The 23,034-nt window shown below is 45.8% G+C and overlaps 1 long non-coding RNA gene across 1 annotated transcript; it reads right to left on the bottom strand.

The window, feature by feature from the left end:
- Positions 1 to 1,233: 1,233 nt before the first annotated feature.
- Positions 1,234 to 3,228, bottom strand: LOC109766823 (uncharacterized). The gene is made up of 2 exons (XR_005759392.3): positions 2,956 to 3,228; positions 1,234 to 2,878 (listed from the first exon to the last, which is right to left on the bottom strand). It is a non-coding gene; the product is annotated as an uncharacterized lncRNA (long non-coding RNA).
- Between the last annotated feature and the right edge of the window lie 19,806 nt (positions 3,229 to 23,034).

Below are 23,034 nucleotides of genomic sequence, written 5' to 3'. Positions count from 1 at the left end.
CTCTGGGCCCACTCGGTAATGCATCATCATAATGAGCTCAATGTGACTAAGGAGTTAGCCACGGGATCATGCATTACGGTACGAGTAAAGCGACTTGCCGGTAACGAGATTGAACAAGGTATTGGGATACCGACGATCGAATCTCGGGCAAGTAACATACCGATTGACAAAGGGAATTGTATACGGGATTGATTGAATCCTCGACATCGTGGTTCATCCGATGAGATCATCGTGGAACATGTGGGAGCCAACATGGGTATCCAGATCCCGCTGTTGGTTATTGACCGGAGAGGCGTCTCGGTCATGTCTGCATGTCTCCCGAACCCGTAGGGTCTACACACTTAAGGTTCGGTGACGCTAGGGTTGTAGAGATATGAGTATGCGGAAACCCGAAAGTTGTTCGGAGTCCCGGATGAGATCCCGGACGTCACGAGGAGTTCCGGAATGGTCCGGAGGTGAAGAATTATATATAGGAAGTCCAGTTTCGGCCACCGGGAAAGTTTCGGGGGTCACCGGTATTGTACCGGGACCACCGGAAGGGTCCACCGGGTGGGGCCACCTATCCCGGAGGGCCCCATGGGCTGAAGTGGGAAGGGAACCAGTCCTTAGTGGGCTGGGGCGCCCCCCATGGGCCTCCCCCCTGCGCCTAGGGTTGGAAACCCTGGGGTGGGGGCGCCCCACTTGCCTTGGGGGGCAAGTTTCCCCCCTGGCCGCCGCCCCCCCCCCCTTTAGATGGGATCCAGGCCGGCGCCCCCCTCCCAGGGGGCCTATATATAGTGGGGGGGGGAGGGAGGGCAGCAGCACCACAGCCCCTGCGCCTCCCTCTCCCCGTGCAACACCTCTCCCTCTCGCAGAAGCTTGGCGAAGCCCTGCCGAGATCCCCGCTACTTCCACCACCACGCCGTCGTGCTGCTGGATCTCCATCAACCTCTCATTTCCCCTTGCTGGATCAAGAAGGAGGAGACGTCGCTGCTCCGTACGTGTGTTGAACGCGGAGGTGTCGTCCGTTCGGCACTCGGTCATCGGTGATTTGGATCACGGCGAGTACGACTCCATCAACCCCGTTCACTTGAACGCTTCCGCTCGCGATCTACAAGGGTATGTAAATGCACTCCTTTCCCCTCGTTGCTAGTATACTCCATAGATGGATCTTGGTGATGCGTAGGAAATTTTAAAATTCTACTACGATCCCCAACAAAATTCTCTTTTATTCCATAAAAATTCCTCGCAAAGTTTCGTTTCATTCGAGAACTTTTATTTCTGCACAAAAACAACACCATGATAGTTCTGCTGAAAACAGTGTCAGTCCGGGGTTAGTTTTATTCAAATTATGCAAATTAGAGTCCAAAACAAGAGAAAAAGCGTGAGAAAAAGTAGATACATTGGAGATGTATCAACGTGTTCTTCCTATGCTTGGGGACACCACACCTGCTGCATTTGGCTTCCTTCCTGGATTGCTTGGGGAGATCACCTCTATCCGTGGCAGGTCTTTTTTGGTGGCTCTAGGTTTTGCAAATGTTGCAAAACCTAGATCTCTTGCTCATCCCTAGAAAGGAGCTTTGCCCCGTGCATTCGTTGGTCTGCCAACAACTCTCTTCTTGCTTGGTGTCGTTAAACCAAAGAGAGGGTTCACGCTCCCCTACAGTCCAGCATCAGAAGGTGCACTTTCTTTTCCTCATTATGTGCCGGCTTCTGTCACCTTCTTGCTGCCAGCCCGGTCCTCAAGTCCCAGCCCGTCACGACACTTGTTGAATGGAGCCATCACCGACGGGTTATGCTCGAAAAGGCCCATCACAGTTCCATACGCCTCTACACTTGCATCCCAAAGTTGAACCAGCTCCAATGCCTTAACATACATTCTGCTGTGCCGAAATGCTAGTGACATGCGATTGATCTGGTCCTGCTGGTAGTGCTTCAGGTCATCTGGCAAAATATTTCTGGTTTGTCGTGTCCACGGTTTTACTAGTTACTACATGGCTCTCCGGTGTTTCTGTGATCCCTTGCAAAAAAGAAGAAGAAAGATTGTCCATAACTAGCCAATGCATCATGGTTATGTAAACTCGTACGTTAATCATATGGATTGAAAAACACCATTGCCCATCCCAAAAACTATAAACACGTCTGGATTTAAATATATATGACAATTGTGAGACTGTCATATAGCATGTCACAAGCATTTGGCTCAAAATTAATACTCCCTCCGTCCCAAAATTCTTGTCTTAAATGACTTGATACATCCACATCTAAACAATTTTAAGACAAGAATTTTAGGACGGAGGGAGTAGCAAAGAGCAAGAGAAAATGGAGAATTTCCGACACTGGGAAATTCTATCAACTGCAAGCTGTCTATTCATTTTCGTCCAATTTTCAGCAATGGCAAGATTGATGTCATTTTTCTAGAGCTAACGTTTCCCTGAGTTACACAGGATTGCAGTAAGATTTCCGCCACACATTATCTGCAACCAGAGTACTCATCTGCCTTCAACGTTATTCACGTCACCACCAACAATGGCAAAGCAAGAAAATATACACACCGCCCACGACCTAGTCCACAAACATCCTATGAGCTAACTTCCTCATTCTTTTCCTCCTGTTCATCACTGATATGACACACTACACATCTCTTTCCATTCTTTCAGATTTTCTATTTTTGCAGTCGTAGCACGCATGGGTAATCCACACAGAAATAGCACACAACAAGCATGATTATTACCTCTAAATCTCACGCGCTCTTGGATCCGGATTCACCCGATTCCGTAGGCGCAGCCACAGAAGACTCTGGAGCCACATCGTCCCGACGGCTACTCACCTCGTTCCCTCCATCGAGATCCGGCGTTGCCACGTGTATCGCATTTTGGAAGATAGGCAACCTACCAGGCTGGGCACCGCAGATCAGAACACCGCGGCGACAGAGATTTGAGGAAGGGGTGGTGGGAACAGAGGAACCGCGTGTACCTGACTACCAGATCCACCGGGAACTCCACCAGAGCATTCCCTTCCACCGCGTCGTTCGCCGCCACAGTCGTTGTCGTCGCCGCCGTCGTCGCCATGGCCCCGGCCCCATCCCCGAGGCCCGACCCATCAGACAGAAAAGCACGCGTCTCCTGCAATGAACGAGCGGACGGAAAATAATTCTGTACTACCGTCCAAGCACGAGGCAACTTATGTTCCCACGGACCAACTGTTAGTTTGGGCGTCCTACACGGGGCCCATCGCTCGTGTCATACGTATTCGTACTCCGCGGCATACGAGCGGGCCATTCCCTCCCATACGACCCAGCACAATACGGCGATTTTCTAGCGCTCGTGCGTGCACCAATTAATGCCGTGTTAGGTGACCGATCTCATGGGAAGTTCGGTCTAGATAATGGGAGTATATGCCGCTATGAGCTATATCGCCGCTCTCCTATAAATGCCACTTTTATTGAAATACAAGATTCAAAACATTATTTCAAATAACAACAAGCAAATCCTAACAAAATAAATTGACGCTCCAAGCAAAACACATATAATGTGACGAATGAAAACATAGCTCCAAGTGAGATTACCGATAATGTTGAATAAGAAAGAGGGGATGCCTTGCGGGGCATCCCCAAGCTTTCCTTGAATATTACCTTAGGGGTGCAAGGCATCCCCAAGCTTAGGGTCTTGTCACTCCTTATTCTCCTCATACCGATATCTCACCCAAAACTTGAAAACTTTAATCAAACAAAACTTAACGAAACTTCGTGAGATAGGTTAGTACGATAAAGAGCAAACCATTTCACTTTGATACTGTAAAAGACAAGATTCATAATTGTTTTCACACAATGCCTATTGTAGCATATCATTTCCATAATTTATATTGAGCAATATAAGGCATAGAAACTAGAAAACAAGCAAACTATGCATTGTAAACAGAATCTGTCAAGAACAGAACAGTCTGTAGTAATATGTACTCAAACCATACTTCTGCTACCCCAAAAAATTATGAAAATTTCTGGAGCACGTGAGCAATTTGTATATTAAACTTCTGCAAAAAGAATCAACTCAAAAGCACTCTTCTGTTAAAAATGAGACTTATTTTCGTGAGCGCAAAAGTTTCTGTTTTTCAGCAGGGTCAAGTCAACTATCACCCAACATGATCCCAAAGGCTTTACTTGTCACTTTATTGAAACAAAAGCAATAAAACATGATTACTACATTATCTTAATCATGTGAACACACAAAACCAGTAGGTAAAAGTGTTGGGTTGTCTCCCAACAAGTGCTTTTCTTTAATGCCTTTTAGCTAGGCATGATGATTTCAATGATACTCGCATAAAAGAAAAAAGAATTAAAACACAAAGAGAGCATCATGAATCACATGACAAACACATTTAAGCCTAACATACTTCCTATGCATAGGGATTTTGTGAGCAAACAACTTATGGAAACAAGAATCAATTAGCATAGGAAGGCAAAACAAGCATAACTTCAAAACTTTCAACACATAGAGAGGAAACTTGATATTATTGCAATTCCTGCAAGCATAAGTTCCTTCTTCATAATAATTTTCAGTAGCATCATGAAGAAATTCAACAATATAACAATCACATAAAGCATTCTTTTCATGACACAAAATCATAGAAAACTTATTACTCTCCACATAAGCAAATTTATTGTCATGAATAGTAGTGGGAGCAAACTTAACAAAATAACTATCATGATATTGAGAATTAAAATCATGATGACAAGTTTCATGGTTATCATTATTCAATATAGCATACATGTCATCACCATAATCATCATAGATAGCAACTTTGTTATCATAGTCAATTGAAGCCTCATCCAAAATGGTGGATTCATCATTAAATAAAGTCATGACCTCTCCAAATCCACTTTCATTAATATAATCATCATAAATAGGAGGCATGCAATCATCATAATAAATTTTCTCATTAAAACTTGAGGGACTAAAAATATCATCTTCATCAAACATAGCATCCCCAAGCTTATGGCTTTGCATATCACTATCATCATGGATATTCAAAGAATTAATACTAGAAATATTGAAACCATGCTCATCATTCAAATATTTTGTGCCAAACATTTTATTGACTTCTTCTTCTAACAATTGAGCATAATTTTCCTTTCCATCATTTTCACGAAAGATATTATAAAGATGATCAGTAATATGATGCAACTTCAATTCCATTTTTTATGTAGTTTTCTTTTCTAAACCAAACTAGTGATAAAACAAGAAACTAAAAGATTCAATTGCAAGATCTAAAGATATAGCTTCAAGCACTCACCTCTCCGGCAATGGCGCCAGAAAAGAGCTTGATGTCTACTACGCAACTTTATTCTTGTAGACACGAGTTGGCCCTCCAAGCGCAGAGTCTTGTAGGACAGTAGCAATTTTCCCTCAAGTGGATGACTTAAGGTTTATCAATCCGTGAAAGGTGTAGGATGAAGATGGTCTCTCTCAGACGACCCTGCAACCAAATACAAGAAATCTCTTGTGTCCCCAACACACCCAATACAATGACAAATTGTATAGGTGCACTAGTTCGACGAAGAGATGGTGATAAATGTGTAATATTGATGGTAGAAATATATTTTTATAATCTGAATAAATAAAAACAACAAGGTACAAATAGTAAACGGACACAAAAACGGCATTGCAATGCTTGGAAATGAGGCCTAGGGTCCGTACTTCCACTAGTGCAACCTCTCAACAATGCTAATATAATTGGATCATATAACCGTCCCTCAAAGTGCTATGAAGAACCACTCCAAAGTTCCTATCTATCGGAGAATATAAGAATAAATTGTTTGTAAGGTACGAAACTACCTCAAAGCTATTCTTTCCGTTCGATCTATTCAAGAGTTCGTACTCAAATAACACAAATCTATTCTTTCCATTCGATCTATCCTAAAGTTCGTACTAAAATAACACCAAAGAAATTCATATTCATAATACTCAATCCAACACAAAGAACTTCAAAGAATGCCCCAAGATTTCTATCGGAGAAACAAAGACAAGAACGTGCATCAACCCCTATACATAGATTACCCCAATGTCACCTCGGGAATCCGCGAGTTGAGTGCCAAAACATATATCAAGTGAATCAATACGATACCCCATTGTCACCACGAGTATTCAACTGCAAGACATATATCAAGTGTTCTCAAATCCATAAAAGTATTCAATCCGATAAAACGAAATCTCAAAGGAAAAAACTCAATTCATCACAACAAGATAGAGAGGGGAAAACACCATATGATCCGACTATATTAACAAACCCCGCGATACATCAAGATCGTGACATCTCAATAACACGAGAGAGAGGGGGGATTAAACACATAGCTTGTGACACCCGGATAATTAAACTACAGTAATTCCTTGCTAATGATGCCACGTCACCTCGGTTACTGTTGATAAATCCGCGTTAGTTCGAAACCGGTTCGAATTCAAATTCAAAATCAAGCAAACAATAAAAGTTTTCAAATGTCAAAGCTAAAATGTTTTGCATGTGACAAATAATCATCTGTAATATTGGTGGAGAAACCACACTTTTATAAAGCATTTAAATGCACTATAATAAATAAACAGTGACAAAACAGTTATTCAAATGCTTTAAAATAATAAACAATTTCAACTATTTTATTTCAGTGCTAAACTGTTTGTGGTAGTGGCATAAATTGTAACACTATTTTAGGTGCCACTTTTGTATTTTTTAAACTAAAAGAAAAACAAATAAGAACTAAAAGAAATAAATAAAAGGAAAAGACTAAACAGAATTAAAACAAAGTAAAACAGCCCCCCCCCACGCTGGGCCAACCGGCCCAGCTAGCCAACCGGTCGGCCCAGCCCAATACCCCCCGCTACTAACCCTAGCTACTCCTGTCCCGATCCCCATCTCTCCCTCATTCCCCCTGCACGCCGCCACCCACGATTCACGCACGCGCTGACGAACGGGGAGGGGCGCCCCTGTTCGATCCCCTCCTCCCGCACGCCCGCGCCCGATGCAAGTCGCCGCTCCGCTAAGGCCGCCGTACGCCGTCGCCGACGCCGACCCCGTCACCGGATCGCCAAGCACCGCCCCGCTCTCCTCCTCGTAGCTCCTCCCTCCTGCCCCGATCTGGAGCGCTGGACGCCCGCTCGCCGACGTCGTCACTGCCGCCTCGTTCGTCGCCGTCTCCGGCCATCCCGAGCCCCCTCGAGCCCGCTGCCAACCCCTACGGCTCGAAGTGAGCCCCGTTCGCCTTCCCCTCCTCTCCCTGTTCCAGCGCTCGCCGCCTCCGACGCGTCGCCGCCCACATCGGCCTCCCCTGCTCGACGCGCCACCGCGCGCGCACGTGCTCGCCCAGCCGCGGCCCGCTCTACCCGCGCCCAGTGCAAGCGCTCCCCACGCCGCTCGTGCCTGACCCGCGCGCCAGCCCAGTCGCCCGTGCGCTACGTGCGCCCGCAGCCGTCCCCTGCCGCCTACCCCACTGTCGGCCGCGGGCATGGCGTCGGCGGGGCCATGTCCGACCGCCGCGCCCTCTGCCCTCCCCTGTGTGCGTTTGTGCATAGGTGGGAGGTGGCCAGAGCCACTTTCAGGTGGGGTCCTCCCATGTAAATAAAAAAAAAGAAAGTAGAGTGAAACAAAATTGGAAAATAAAAATAAATACTAAAATGAATGAATTAATTAGTAATATAATTAAGTTAATTAACCTTGCTTAATTAGCCTAGTTAACTTGAATAGTTAAAATTAAACCTGTTAATTAACTAGGTTAAGGTCAGAGGGAACCACACGTCAGTTTGACCAAGTCAATTGACTGCTGAAATCACCCCGATGTCATGCTGACGTCATAATTGCATTTTCTAATTTAATTAATTCTGTTAATTCTAAAAATGATTTAAATCTTTAAAAATTAATATAAAATAATATGTAACTCGGATGAAAATACTTTGTACATGAAAGTTGCTCAGAACGACGAGACGAATCCGGATACGCAGTCCGTTCGTCCGCCACACCTCCCTAACATATCGAACTCGCAACTTTCCCCCTCCGATTCATCTGCCCGAAAATGCGAAACACCGGGAATACTTTCCCGGATGTTTCCCCCCTTCGCCGGTATCACCTACTACCGCGTTTGGGCACACCTAGCATCACGCTTTGTCATGTCATGCATCGTTATGCATCTGTTTGCATTGTATTCATTGTTTCTTCCCCCTCTTCTCTCGCTAGACTACGAGACCGACGCCGCTGCTGGTGCCCCGACCGATTACGCTGTTGACGACCCCTCCTTCTTGCGAGAGCAACCAGGCAAGCCCCCCCTTGATCACCAGATATCGCCTATTCTTCTCTATACTGCTTGCATTAGAGTAGTGTAGCATGTTACTGATTTCGGTTAATCCTATTCTGTTGCATAGCCTGTCATTGTTGCTACAGTTGTTATCCTTACCTACTATCCTACTCCTTAGTATAGGATGCTAGTGTTCCATCAGTGGCCCTACACTCTTGTCCGTCTGCCATGCTATACTACTGGGCCGTGATCACTTCGGGAGGTGATCATGGGTATATACTATATACTTTATATACATGACACATGTGGTGACTAAAGTCGGGTCGGCTCGTTGAGTACCCGCAAGTGATTCTGATGAGGGGGCTGAAAGGACAGGTGGCTCCATCCCGGTAGAGGTGGGCCTGGGTTCCTGACGGCCCCCGACTGTTACTTTGTGGCGGAGCGACAGGGCAGGTTGAGACCACCTAGGAGAGAGGTGGGCCTGGCCCTGGTCGGCGTCCGCGGATACTTCAAAATAACACGCTTAACGAGATCTTGGTATTTGATCTGAGTCTGGCCACTGGCCTATATGCACTAACCAACTACGCGGCAACAGTTATGGGCACTCGACGTCGTGGTATCAGCCGAAGCCTTCGTGACGTCAGCGACGAAGCGGCACGCGCCGGATTGGACTGGAACGCCTACTAGGCTAGGTCTGCTTCCGGCCGCGTACGCAACGTGCAGGTGTGCAATGGGCGATGGGCCCAGACACCTGCGCGCATAGGATTTAGACCGGCGTGCTGACCTCTCTGTTGTGCCTAGGTGGGGCTGCGACGTGTTGATCTTTCGCGGCCGGGCATGACCCAGGAAAGTGTGTCCGGCCAAATGGGATCGAGCGTGTTGGGTTATGTGGTGCACCCCTGCAGGGAAGTTTATCTATTCGAATAGCCGTGTCCCTCGGTAAAAGGACGACGCGGAGTTGTACCTTGACCTTATGACAACTAGAACCGGATACTTAATAAAACACACCCTTCCAAGTGCCAGATATAACCCGGTGATCGCTCTCTAACAGGGCGACGAGGAGGGGATCGCCGGGTAGGATTATGCTATGCGATGCTACTTGGTGAACTTACCATCTACTCTCTTCTACATGCTGCAAGATGGAGGTGGCCAGAAGCGTAGTCTTCGACAGGATTAGCTATCCCCCTCTTATTCTGGCATTCTGCAGTTCAGTCCACCGATATGGCCCTTTACACATATACCCATGCATATGTAGTGTAGCTCCTTGCTTGCGAGTACTTTGGATGAGTACTCACGGTTGCTTTTCTCCCTCTTTTCCCCTTTCTTTATACCTGGTTGTCGCAACCAGATGCTGGAGTCCAGGAGCTAGAGATCCCGAGGATGATTCTACGTGGAGTTCGGCTTCAAGGAGTAGTTAGGAGGTCTCAGGCAAGAGGCCTTGCCTTTTCGATCGTTGCTACTTTTGTGCTAGCCTTCTTAAGGCAATCTTGTTTAACTTATGTCTGTACTCAGATATTGTTGCTTCCGCTGACTCGTCTATGAGCGAGCACTTGTATTCGAGCCCTCGAGGCCCCTGGCTTGTATTATGATGCTTGTATGACTTATTTATGTTTTAGAGTTGTGTTGTGATATCTTCCCGTGAGTCCCTGATCTTGATCGTACACGTTTGCGTGCATGATTAGTGTATGATTGAATCGGGGGCGTCACAAGTTGGTATCAGAGCCGACTACCTGTAGGAATCCCCCTTTCCACCTCCTTGGCCGAAGTCGAGTCTAGTCATTGCAAAACTTTTACTAACATGGCTGTGTGTCTTACGGGCCCACGTCGCCATTGGGTGGTATTAGGATCTTTTACTCCTCGATCTTTACTCTGGAACTCTGATCTCTCTTCTATTCGGGTTAAATGATTTTGCTAACTCTAAACTCTAGGTTCTCGTAATTACTTCCTCCCGGAGAGCCCCTCACTCCAGATGATTGCTTGGTGCACCGAAGGATTCCGAAGATACTCTCTGATGTTCTCTTGAGACTTTGTGCCCGTTGCTTTTGCAATTCCCTACCATCGAAATATCCCTATGGATGAATACATACACCTGTCGTTCTTACTTTTACCCCCAGTTGATCTTGTTATTAGAAGATACCCCAAGATTCTCTCTATTGTTCCGAGAATACCTTGTGCCTACTGCCTTGCGGTTCTTTGCCACCTGAATACCCCTATGGATAATTTCCCGCAGTTATGGAGCCTCCGCTCATCCCCAGTTGATTCGTGTATTTCAAAAAGGTATTTGAAATACCATTTGATCTTCCAAAAATCCTCAACAGACTATTGTTCTTGAAATCCTTCCTTGCTTGCATTATGGTTAATCCCATAAGTCTAGTAATCTTATTGGCACCTTTTGTCACTTATTTTGAGTACATTAATTCGATATGCTTGCGAATGCTCGCAATCATCAAGCAATTAGAATTCTTCCCTTTGGCTCGAACGTCACTCCGGACATGAGCTGGTTCTCGACCAATCAATTTGCCGTCGATTGTACCCCCCCTAAGTCTGTTCAACTTATCCATTCTTAATCAGAGCGTCTGCTTCTGATCCTTCGTTTTGGAAATCATAATTCCTTTGTTATCTAAGCATCGAATTATTCAGATGTTCTATAATCAGATGCCTTTGCATTGTTTCTTTATCTGATTGTGTACCGATGCTCACATCAACTCTGCTATGGACCGTCAGATCCTTTGTTGGATTATTCTTCGACAGTGTCCTTCATATTTTACCGCCTTGTGAATCCTCCCTGATACATAATGCCTTTGGTAATTTGTATCCTCTCCTTTGGTCAAACATGCTCTGCTTCCGAGCTTGAGTTATTTACCCCTGAAGTTTGTGGTATATGTTTCTAAGAAGCCCCGATGGGTTGAGCCTATGCCTTCCTTAATTTGTGTGAACCCGAGAGTTTTCACGAGTCATACTCTTCTGGTATTTTGCCAGATAAAATTTCAACACTACAACTTCATCAAACACGAGAAGTGAATGAAAGGTTATGCATTGGAGAAGTGGGAGTCGACCTTGGACTTTGTTTACATGCCCATGGAAACGATGTAGATCCTATCATGGAAACTCCTTGTAATAATAATTGCCCCCTTAATATAATATCATCTCGTGACTGTGAATTGGAATTGATCCCTTTGCAATCATGGTTCCGACCATATTCTCTCCTTGATCCCATTTCTCAGACAAGTTAAAGCACTTGTCTTTTGCTGATCGATACATCTCCGCAACCTCTATTTTGATCTTCCTTCGAGTATTGCCCTCCGGTATCTTGAGAATATCAAAGCACTGTGTTGCTTCCTATGAGTCTTTATCTAGTATTGCTTCTCACCGTTTTCAAATTGCCCCGGGTTCTGAGTTATTAGTCGCTCGAGAACACCCATAAGTGAATTGATTCCGCACTCCGATTCAATAACTCTAAGTAATTCCCATTGCTTACGAGTTTAATAATCCTTCAAGTCATTGCTAGCTTGATCGGCTATATCATTAATGTACTAAATTTTAACTGTGCTACATGGTCCTTCTTCCCGGAGCACAATTTTCAACGATGAGCTAACCTTACGTCGATCTTCCTGGTCTTATCGTTTCACCTCAAACAGCAAGCTTGATTCCGAGTTGGCGTCGTACCCTTGGTTCCAATAACCTTTCGCATCATCATTCCTTTGACTTGATGTCATCGCTGACCGATTACATCTTCATGAAACCTCTCGACAAATATGTCGTGATCATCATCAGCATTCTGAGCGTTTCTACGATATCAATCGAATTCATGATGAGAGATATCATCCTTGCCCCCTCGATGATTGTGTTAACATCGACAACATTCTTGCATTTCCGTAACACAAAACTGGTTCACGATTTGTGTTGTACCTTGAGTTCCTTGCTATCCAACTTATGTTATGTTCTACCTTGGAGTATTACCATCTTTTATGTCAAAAATGTTGTGGGAATTTCACCACCTCTTAAGAATTCTTGATATAGTAATACTTCTCGCCATCTCCGTTAATATCTTGGCCCCGTGTTGTTTCTAACTGGGATACGAGCCATTTAATTTTGATGTGTAATTTCAAAACTTCTAGCAACCCTATTGCTTGAAGTTAATGGTTGATAGCTTGATTCTTAGTCTATTGGTTATTGAATCACCATTCTAACATCGATCGGACTACTTAGTCCATCCTTCCAGGTGCACGTTTTGATCAATGTTTACCCGTGGTTGTTTTCCTCGAACATACTTCGTTATCTACTTCGATATGTCCAATATTATCTCCTTGTTCACATAATTGTAGAAATCCATCTTTTTGGAAACCTCGATGAATTGTCGTTGATTCCATCAGCTACCTCCTCATCCTCTCGTTGGTTTACTGATGAACTCTTGTTTCGGAACTCGCTTCCATAGTTCATTTCCCGAGAATCTTACAATGTCCTATCGTCAATTTGTGTCGCACCTTTTTCTTCTCAGGCATCCTGAGTTTGAAGTATCCTGACACCAATCAGATTTGAATCTCGGTCAGATATGATGGTTGGAACATATTCCCAAGAGTTATAACATTGGTCTTTAAACCGATAAGATGATGTCATGCCTAGCACACCTGGCCGGAGGACCTATTGTCATAGTTTCCTTATTTAGCTAGATTATCCGTTCTTCCATGAGGAAATTATAAGACTTATTCTGTGAGTGTTCCCGATGGATCCTTTGTGTATCCCAAGTCTGACCTTTGCTTGAAGACCATGCCAATGCTATCTCGAAGCATGTCTTTGGTACTCCGATTTTCAATAAGAACATTTGAAGCACAATGCTAAAATTTGTTTATTAATTACCCCAAACACTGTTGTATGGGTAATGTCATGAAATTTCTCTCCCCTTTCCTAAAGAGTTTTCTACGTTATATCCCGTCATGGATATCATGCCCTGCTTGTCCTTGGGAAGGATATACCCCCTGAAATATGTGTTTAAACACATTTTCCTTTCCATTGTTTTGTTTAATCCTTCTTGTGATCTATATGATCTAAGCAGTAATAATTCATTGCTTATGTAAACACCTCGGTGTACAACTCTGTCAGTAAGACCCTGTTACTATTGTTGATGACATTTCAGTAACCACCGATGGACGAGAACTTTGCCTATTGGTCCGTCTCGTTCAACGAGCAGGAAAATGGTTCTCTTTGTCCCTCGCCCTTGGTACCGACGTTGTTGCCGACATAACTGAAAGGCTATTCTCTGACATGCCTTGCTATCATGATCGTGCAAGATGTCAGCGCCCTTCCTACTTTTAACTCACATGGTGGGCCCATAACCCACAGTTCCACAGGATCGAAACCTGACTCTCCTATACAACCCTGTTTCTCATGGTTTTTCCCCACGCTTGGCTTCATATTTAATTCACGGGCCACCTTCCTAGTGCTCTATTCTGGTGTTAGACGCAATACTTACTCCCGTTGCTCTAAACCCCTTTCTCACTCTGGTTCAGACTTTGAGCAACTATCTATCCGCTTGGAACCTCTTATTGTACCTTCGTACCTTACTCTCGATGTATTTTATATGTTCAACTCGAGAGATAATCTTATGCTCATTTCATAGGTTAACCCCAGATTGTTTCCCTCAAAAGCATTCTGTCGTAGCTGAGCTGCCCCTTACCTATTCGTAAGTACGTTGGAGTTCCCGATGAAAATGACGACTTCACCATGATGACCTGAAGCAGAGAAATGAAGACGTCAATGTAATGGATCGATCTCTTCGAGAAGAGCAACCAAGGCCGAGCAGATCCGAGAGAATTTCGTAACTAGACCTCCCCCTCTCTACCTCTTAAATCTCGGGACGAGATTTCTTGTAGTGGAGGGGAATTGTGACGCCCGGATAATTAGACTACAGTAATTCCCTGCTAATGATGCCACATCACCTCGGTTACTGTTGATAAACCCGCGTTAGTTCGAAACCGGTTCGAATTCAAATTCAAAATCAAGCAAACAATAAAAGTTTTCAAATGTCAAAGCTAAAATGTTCTGCATGTGACAAATAATCATATGTAATATTGGTGGAGAAACCACACTTTTATAAAGCATTTAAATGCACTATAATAAATAAACAGTGACAAAACAGTTATTCAAATGCTTTAAAATAATAAACAATTTCAAACTATTTTATTTCAGTGCTAAACTATTTGTGGTAGTGGCATAAATTGTAACACTATTTTAGGTGCCACTTTTGTATTTTTTTAAACTAAAAGAAAAACAAATAAGAACTAAAAGAAATAAATAAAAGGAAAAGACTAAACAGAATTAAAACAAAGTAAAACAGCCCCCCCCCCAACGCTGGGCCAACCGGCCCAGCTAGCCAACCGGTCGGCCCAGCCCAACACCCCCTGCTACTAACCCTAGCTACTCCTGTCCCGATCCCCATCTCTCCCTCATTCCCCCTGCACGCCGCCACCCACGATTCACGCACGCGCTGACGAACGGGGAGGGGCGCCCCTGTTCGATCCCCTCCTCTCGCACGCCCGCGCCCGATGCAAGTCGCCGCTCCGCTAAGGCCGCCGTCCACCGTCGCCGGCGCCGACCCTGTCACCGGATCGCCAAGCACCGCCCCGCTCTCCTCCTTGTAGCTCCTCCGTCCTGCCCCGATCTGGAGCGCTGGACGCCCGCTCGCCGACGTCGTCGCTGCCGCCTCATTCGTCGTCGTCTCCGGCCATCCCGAGCCCCCTCGAGCCCGCTGCCAGTCCCCTACGGCTCGAGGTGAGCCCCGTTCACCTTCCCCTCCTCTCCCTGTTCCAGCGCTCGCCGCCTCCGACGCGTCGCCGCCCGCACCGGCCTCCCCTGCTCGACGCGCCACCGCGCGCGCACGTGCTCGCCCAGCCGCGGCCCGCTCTACCCGCGCCCAGTGCAAGCGCTCCCCACGCCGCTCGCGCCCGACCCGCGCGCCAGCCCAGTCGCCCGTGCGCTACGTACGCCCGCAGCCGTCCCCTGCCGCCTACCCCACTGTCGGCCGCGGGCATGGCGTCGCCGGGGCCATGTCCGGCCGCCGCGCCCTCTGCCCTCCCCTGTGTGCGTTTGTGCATAGGTGGGAGGTGGCCAGAGCCACTTTCAGGTGGGGTCCTCCCCCTGTAAATAAAAAAAAGAAAGTAGAGTGAAACAAAATTGGAAAATAAAAATAAATACTAAAATGAATGAATTAAGTAGTAATATAATTAAGTTAATTAACCTTGCTTAATTAGCCTAGTTAACTTGAATAGTTAAAATTAAACCTGTTAATTAACTAGGTTAAGGTCAGAGGGAACCACACGTCAGTTTGACCAAGTCAATTGACTGCTGAAATCACCCCGATGTCATGCTGACGTCATAATTGCATTTTCTAATTTAATTAATTCTGTTAATTTTAAAATGATTTAAATCTTTAAAAATTAATATAAAATAATCCGTAACTCGGATGAAAATACTTTGTACATGAAAGTTGCTCAGAACGACAAGACGAATCCGGATACGCGGTCCGTTCGTCCGCCACACCTCCCTAACATATCGAATTCGCAAATTTCCCCCTCCGATTCATCTGCCCGAAAACGCGAAACATCGGGAATACTTTCCCGGATGTTTCCCCCCTTCGCCGGTATCACCTACTATCGCGTTTGGGCACACCTAGCATCACGCTTTGTCATGTCATGCATCGTTATGCATCTGTTTGCATTGTATTCATTGTTTCTTCCCCCTCTTCTCTCGCTAGACTAGGAGACCGACGCCGCTGCTGGTGCCCCGACCGATTACGCTGTTGACGACCCCTCCTCCTTGCAAGAGCAACCAGGCAAGCCCCCCCTTGATCACCAGATATCACCTATTCTTCTCTATACTGCTTGCATTAGAGTAGTGTAGCATGTTACTGATTTCGGTTAAGCCTATTCTGTTGCATAGCCTGTCATTGTTGCTACAGTTGTTACCCTTACCTGCTATCCTACTGCTTAGTATAGGATGCTAGTGTTCCATCAGTGGCCCTACACTCTTGTCCGTCTGCCATGCTATACTACTGGGCCGTGATCACTTCGGGAGGTGATCACGGGTATATACTATATACTTTATATACATGACACATGTGGTGACTAAAGTCGGGTCGGCTCGTTGAGTACCCGCAAGTGATTCTGATGAGGGGCTGAAAGGACAGGTGGCTCCATCCCGGTAGAGGTGGGCCTGGGTTCCTGACGGCCCCCGACTGTTACTTTGTGGCGGAGCGACAGGGCAGGTTGAGACCACCTAGGAGAGAGGTGGGCCTGGCCCTGGTCGGCGTCCGCGGATACTTCAAAATAACACGCTTAACGAGATCTTGGTATTTGATCTGAGTCTGGCCACTGGCCTATACGCACTAACCAACTACGCGGGAACAGTTATGGGCACTCGACGTCGTGGTATCAGCCGAAGCCTTCGTGACGTCAGCGACGGAGCGGCACGCACCGGATTGGACTGGAACGCCTACTAGGCTAGGTCTGCTTCCGGCCGCGTACGCAACGTGCAGGTGTGTAATGGGCGATGGTCCCAGACCCCTGCGCGCATAGGATTTAGACCGGCGTGCTGACCTCTCTGTTGTGCCTAGGTGGGGCTGCGACGTGTTGATCTTCCGCGGCCGGGCATGACCCAGGAAAGTGTGTCCGGCCAAATGGGATCGAGCGTGTTGGGTTATGTGGTGCACCCCTGCAGGGAAGTTTATCTATTCGAATAGCCGTGTCCCTCGGTAAAAGGACGACCCAGAGTTGTACCTTGACCTTATGACAACTAGAACCGGATACTTAATAAAACACACCCTTCCAAGTGCCAAATATAACCCGGTGATCGCTCTCTAACAGGGCGACGAGGAGGGGATCGCCGGGTAGGATTATGCTATGCGATGCTACTTGGTGAACTTACCATCTACTCTCTTCTACATGCTGCAAGATGGAGGTGGCCAGAAGCGTAGTCTTCGACAGGATTAGCTATCTGAAGGAAATATGCCCTAGAGGCAATAATAAAGTTATTATTTATTTCCTTATATCATGATAAATGTTTATTATTCATGCTAGAATTGTATTAACCGGAAACATGATACATGTGTGAATACATAGACAAACAGAGTGTCACTAGTATGCCTCTACTTGACTAGCTCGTTGATCAAAGATGGTTATGTTTCCTAGCCATAGACATGAGTTGTCATTTGATTAACGGGATCACATCATTAGGAGAATGATGTGATTGACTTGACCCATTCCGTTAGCTTAGCACTCGATCGTTTAGTATGTTGCTATTGCTTTCTTCATGACTTATACATGTTCCTATGACTATGAGATTATGCAACTCCCGTTTACCGGATGAACACTTTGTGTGCTACCAAACGTCACAACGTAACTGGGTGATTATAAAGGTGCTCTACAGGTGTCTCCGAAGGTACTTGTTGGGTTGGCGTATTTCGAGATTGGGATTTGTCACTCCGATTGTCGGAGAGGTATCTCTGGGCCCTCTCGGTAATGCACATCACTTAAGCCTTGCAAGCATTGCAACTAATGATTTTGTTGCGAGATGATGTATTACGGAACGAGTAAAGAGACTTGCCGGTAACGAGATTGAACTAGGTATTAAGATACCGACGATCGAATCTCGGGCAAGTAACATACCGATGACAAAGGGAACAACGTATGTTGTTATGCGGTTTGACCGATAAAGATCTTCGTAGAATATGTGGGAGCCAATATGGGCATCCAGGTCCCGCTATTGGTTATTGACCGGAGACGTGTCTCGGTCATGTCTACATAGTTCTCGAACCCGTAGGGTCCGCACGCTTAACGTTACGATGACAGTTTTATTATGAGTTTATGGGTTTTGATGTACCGAAGGAGTTCGGAGTCCCGGATGAGATCGGGGACATGACGAGGAGTCTCGAAATGGTCGAGACGTAAAGATCGATATATTTGACGACTATATTCGGACATCGGAAAGGTTCCGAGTGATTCAGGTATTTTTCGGAGTACCGGAGAGTTACGAGAATTCGTATTGGGCCTTAATGGGCCATACGGGAAAGGAGAGAAAGGCCCCAAAGGGTGGCCGCACCCCTCCCCATGGACTAGTCCGAATTGGACTAGGGAGGGGGGGCGCCCCCTTCCTTCCTTCTCCTTCTCCCTTCCCTTCTCCTAGTCCAACAAGGAAAGGAGGAGTCCTACTCCCGATGGGAGTAGGACTCCCCCCTTGGCGCGCCCTCCTCCTAGGCCGGCAGCCTCCCCCCTTGCTCCTTTATATACGGGGGCAGGGGGGCACCCCAAAGACACAACAATTGATCTATTGATCTCTTAGCCGTGTGCGGTGCCCCCCTCCACCATATTACACCTTGATAATATCGTATCGGTGCTTAGGCGAAGCCCTGCATCGGTAGAACATCATCATCGTCACCACGCCGTCGTGCTGACGAAACTCTCCCTCAACACTCGGCTGGATCGGAGTTCGAGGGACGTCATCGAGCTGAACGTGTGCTGAACTCGGAGGTGCCATGCGTTCGGTACTTGATCGGTCGGATCGTGAAGACGTACGACTACATCAACCGCGTTGTGTTAACGCTTCCGCTTTCGGTCTACAAGGGTATGTGGACAACACTCTCCCCTCTCGTTGCTATGCATCACCATGATCTTGCGTGTGCGTAGGAAATTTTTGAAATTACTACGTTCCCCAACACTATCCCCCTCTTATTCTGGCATTCTGCAGTTCAGTCCACCGATATGGCCCTTTACACATATACCCATGCATATGTAGTGTAGCTCCTTGCTTGCGAGTACTTCGGATGAGTACTGACGGTTGCTTTTCTCCCTCTTTTCCCCTTTCTATACCTGGTTGTCGCAACCAGATGCTGGGTCCAGGAGCTAGAGATCCCGAGGATGATTCTATGTGGAGTTCGGCTTCAAGGAGTAGTTAGGAGGTCCTAGGCAGGAGGCCTTGCCTTTTCGATCGTTGCTACTTTTGTGCTAGCCTTCTTAAGGCAATCTTGTTTAACTTATGTCTGTACTCAGATATTGTTGCTTCCGCTGACTCGTCTATGATCGAGCACTTGTATTCGAGCCCTCGAGGCCCTTGGCTTGTATTATGATGCTTGTATGACTTATTTATGTTTTAGAGTTGTGTTGTGATATCTTCCCGTGAGTCCCTGATCTTGATCGTACACGTTTGCGTGCATGATTAGTGTACGATTGAATCGGGGGCGTCACATAGCTACTGGTACAAACCCTCAACCCCGAGGATGGACTACTCCCTCCTCATCGTGGTGGCCGTTGGGATGATGAAGATGGCCACCGGTGATGATTGCCCCCTCCGACAGGGTGCCGGAACGGGGTCTAGATTGGTTTTTGGTGGCTACAGAGCTTTGTGGCGGCTGAACTTCTGATCTATGTTAACCCCGAAGGGTTTTGGAATATTTGTGAATTTATAGGACAAAGAGGGGGTACGGGAGGCCACCGAGGTGGGCACAACCCACCTGGGCACGCCTGGGCCCCCAGGCGCGCCCTGGTGGGTTGTGCCCCCCTCGAGGCACCCCCCCCCCCCATGTGCTGCTCTGGCCCATCTTGGGTGTTCTGGTCCATAAAAAATCTTCAAAAAGTTTCGCAGTGTTTGGAATCCGTTTGATATTGATTTCCTGCGATGTAAAAAACAAGCAAAAACAGCAACTTACACTGGGCACTGGGTGAATAGGTTAGTCTCAAAAAAGAATATAAAGTCGCTATAAAATAATTGTAAAATATCTAAGAATGATAAAATAACAGCATGAATACTTCATAAATTATAGATACGTTGGAGACGTATCAATGAGCTTAGAGTCGCGTTGCTTCCCCAGCTGGATGAGAAGGAAATTTCTTCTCAATTGTAATTTTGTTATGAATAGTTTATAGAGATCACAGTAGCGCCCCTACGCTACGCCGAACGATCCTAGCAAATGCGCCCCTTTGTGTCTGCAACAAGCCGAGCAAGTCAGCCCCCGACGAAGGGTTCCAATTCTACCCAAACGGCTCTCTCATGGCACTCCAAGCAAAACGGGATAGGTGGCACCGGAAGAACACATGGTTAGCTCTTCGGGCAGACCGCAAACAATGCAAGTCCCATTGGATTGGCCATTACGCTTTGCTTCAAAGGTTGGTAGGAGATTACGAAACATTTGCCAAGGAAAAATTTGGTCTTCAGTGGGATCCCAGTGTTGACGTATAATGTGCTGCCTAGTCTTTTCTATTAGATCGGTCTTTTGATTGCATTGTCTAGAGCATGCACTTCTACATGGTAACAGAGCCAAGAGGTCGCGAGTTCAAGACATGTCTGACGCAATTAAATTGCAGCCCACTTTCGGTCCACGCTTAGGCCTGAAGGAGCCACACGTGAGGGGGAGTGTTGACTGTTGACGTATAATGTGCTGCATAGTTTCTTTTATCAGATCGGTCTTTTGTTTGCATTGACTAGATTTGACGGGGAATTTTGCGGGATGCAGTCAAGCTTCACGAGACTGCATCGGCCCCTACATTCAGGGATATAGCCCCGATCCTATGAACCAGATCGTCCCAACAGCGGCCTTCAACCGGGGTGAGGTTCCTCATGAAGTTAACGGCTGCAGGAGAGGAGCGAAGCGCATCGCCAACCATGAGCTCCGTGTCGGTTGCTAGCTGGAAGAGCATGGCTCATCCACAAAGGATTAGGCCCAATCCATGCGTCCAGCCAGAAGCGGGTGGATTTCCATTATTAACTTAGAAACGGCCCCAACAGTGAATGACGGTTTTACCGTTTGGATTTCATTCCAAAATGAGGACCCTTTTACTTTAGCCTTGAAAAGATTTTCATTTGAGAAATACTTTGCGCGAAGCAGGTCAGCCAGTGCCCCGACTCGTATTGAGCTAGCCGCCATAACCACGCGGCCCCCTCCGGCGTTGCAGTGGCGAGATCCACTGGCAGCGGTATCATGGGTGCTCGGGGTGCCTGAAAAACATGGAGGAGGCACGACCATCGAGAGAGAGAGAGAGATGAGTGGTGGGAATTGGCGAATGTTGGGGGAGAGAAGGGATCTTGGGTCCCATAGGACGCATGCCGTGTGGACGAGCCGACTGCCGAGCTAGCGCTACATCCAGATTTTTTTTGAGCATCGCGCTACATCCAGATGAAAGGAAGCAGTTTCCAATGAATAAATATGTTTCTTTTGGGCCGATAGATGGATCCGTGAGGCGTCTATTGTAGACCTGGCAGTGATTATTTAGCTGCAATTCCCGGGTCGTCAGTCGTCAAGGCAAGAAGAACGGTGGATAACTACTCCTATACTGTTATAGTTTGTGCAGAAGCGAAAGTGCAGAAGTATCATTCATGTAAGTATGTAAATGATGGGTGCGAAGTTTTAGTGCTTGAGCACCATGGTGCTCATATTTTTTGAAAAGTTCAAAAACCATGTATAAAAGTTCCAAAAAATTTGAAACAAATTCTGTGAAAACTTGTATGTGTTTACTATGGGTCCATAAAATTTTGTCTTGAGAAAACATAATTCGTAAGTTGTATAAAAAAACAAAATTCCGGCCCAAAAACAAACAAAAAACAGTCCATTTTAAAATACATATTTGTCTTTTTTTGTACGCTACGTGTGAAAGTAAAATGTTATGAAATTTTAAACATAAGTAATATACATGTGTGTGTATTTACAAAAAATTTCAACTTTTATGACGTTGTAGAAAATGTAATTTTTGCCTGGTCACCGTTGGTAATTCCCGTCTAAATGATGCAATGGTAGCACTAGGATCCACACTGCATAACTATATTAGCACACCGCACATTCATACACCCGTAGGCGCCTTGTAGTCGTCGGGAACGTCTTCTCTTACTGAATTCGCATCGCCGAAAATTCTGAAATAAATCCAAGAATAAATGCGAGCACCAGGATTTGAACCCTGGTGAGCTGGGGATACCACAATCCCTCTAACCATCCCCTAGTATTTAGGGTCATAGTTTAATCATAATTTTAACTAATAAAATACATTATTGAGGAAATCGTTAACTGGTAGCTGCTCGGTTGGCTGGCGAGTAGGGGATTAACAAGCTAATCAGAAAGTTAATTGGCCAATTAATTAATTAATCAGTTTATCGGCTACTCGATGACCCTACGAGTAGGGATTAATCGACAATTTAACAGGTTAATCGAATGAATTCTTGAACAAAGATAAAATATAAGTTATACATAGCAAAAATAATATCATCGAAACCTATGTTCAAATACGAATTCAATAATATAATTTCTTATGACATGCACTAACATTTTGTTAGTTAAATTTATGATCAAAATTTCACAAAAAATAGGAAGGGGACCAATAAACTAGAATTGAGCTAGTAACTTATGTGGTGTGTTTGTTTGTGTGGCATCGTATCGTATTTTTAAAACCATTATTACAATCTAAATGATACTCCCTACGTTCCAAAATAAGTGTCTCAAGTTTGTATATTGAGACACTTATTTTAAGACGGAGGGAGTAATTTGTCACCGTATTTACCTGGCGGATCACGCATCATAACGGGTGTGTGTGCGTGTGTTTTCGTTTCATCTTTTCCGTAGAGGCACCACTGGGCCTTGGCTGCTGCCTAAGGCCTTGTACAATACAAGGTGTTTAGGGAAGATGCTCTGAAAAATAAATCAGTAAATTTTTAAACATCGGTGTTTATATATAAAAGGTAGACGCTTAATCAAGCGCCTTTCCTCTAGAAATAGACGTATGCCATGTATCTAACAACGGTGATTGTAC

Source organism: Aegilops tauschii, chromosome 6 (genome assembly GCF_002575655.3).
Source record: "Aegilops tauschii subsp. strangulata cultivar AL8/78 chromosome 6, Aet v6.0, whole genome shotgun sequence".
NCBI classification, from domain to species: domain Eukaryota; kingdom Viridiplantae; phylum Streptophyta; class Magnoliopsida; order Poales; family Poaceae; genus Aegilops; species Aegilops tauschii.
The sequence above is the reverse complement of the archived record's forward strand: the minus strand, read 5'-3'. Positions and strand labels throughout refer to the sequence as shown.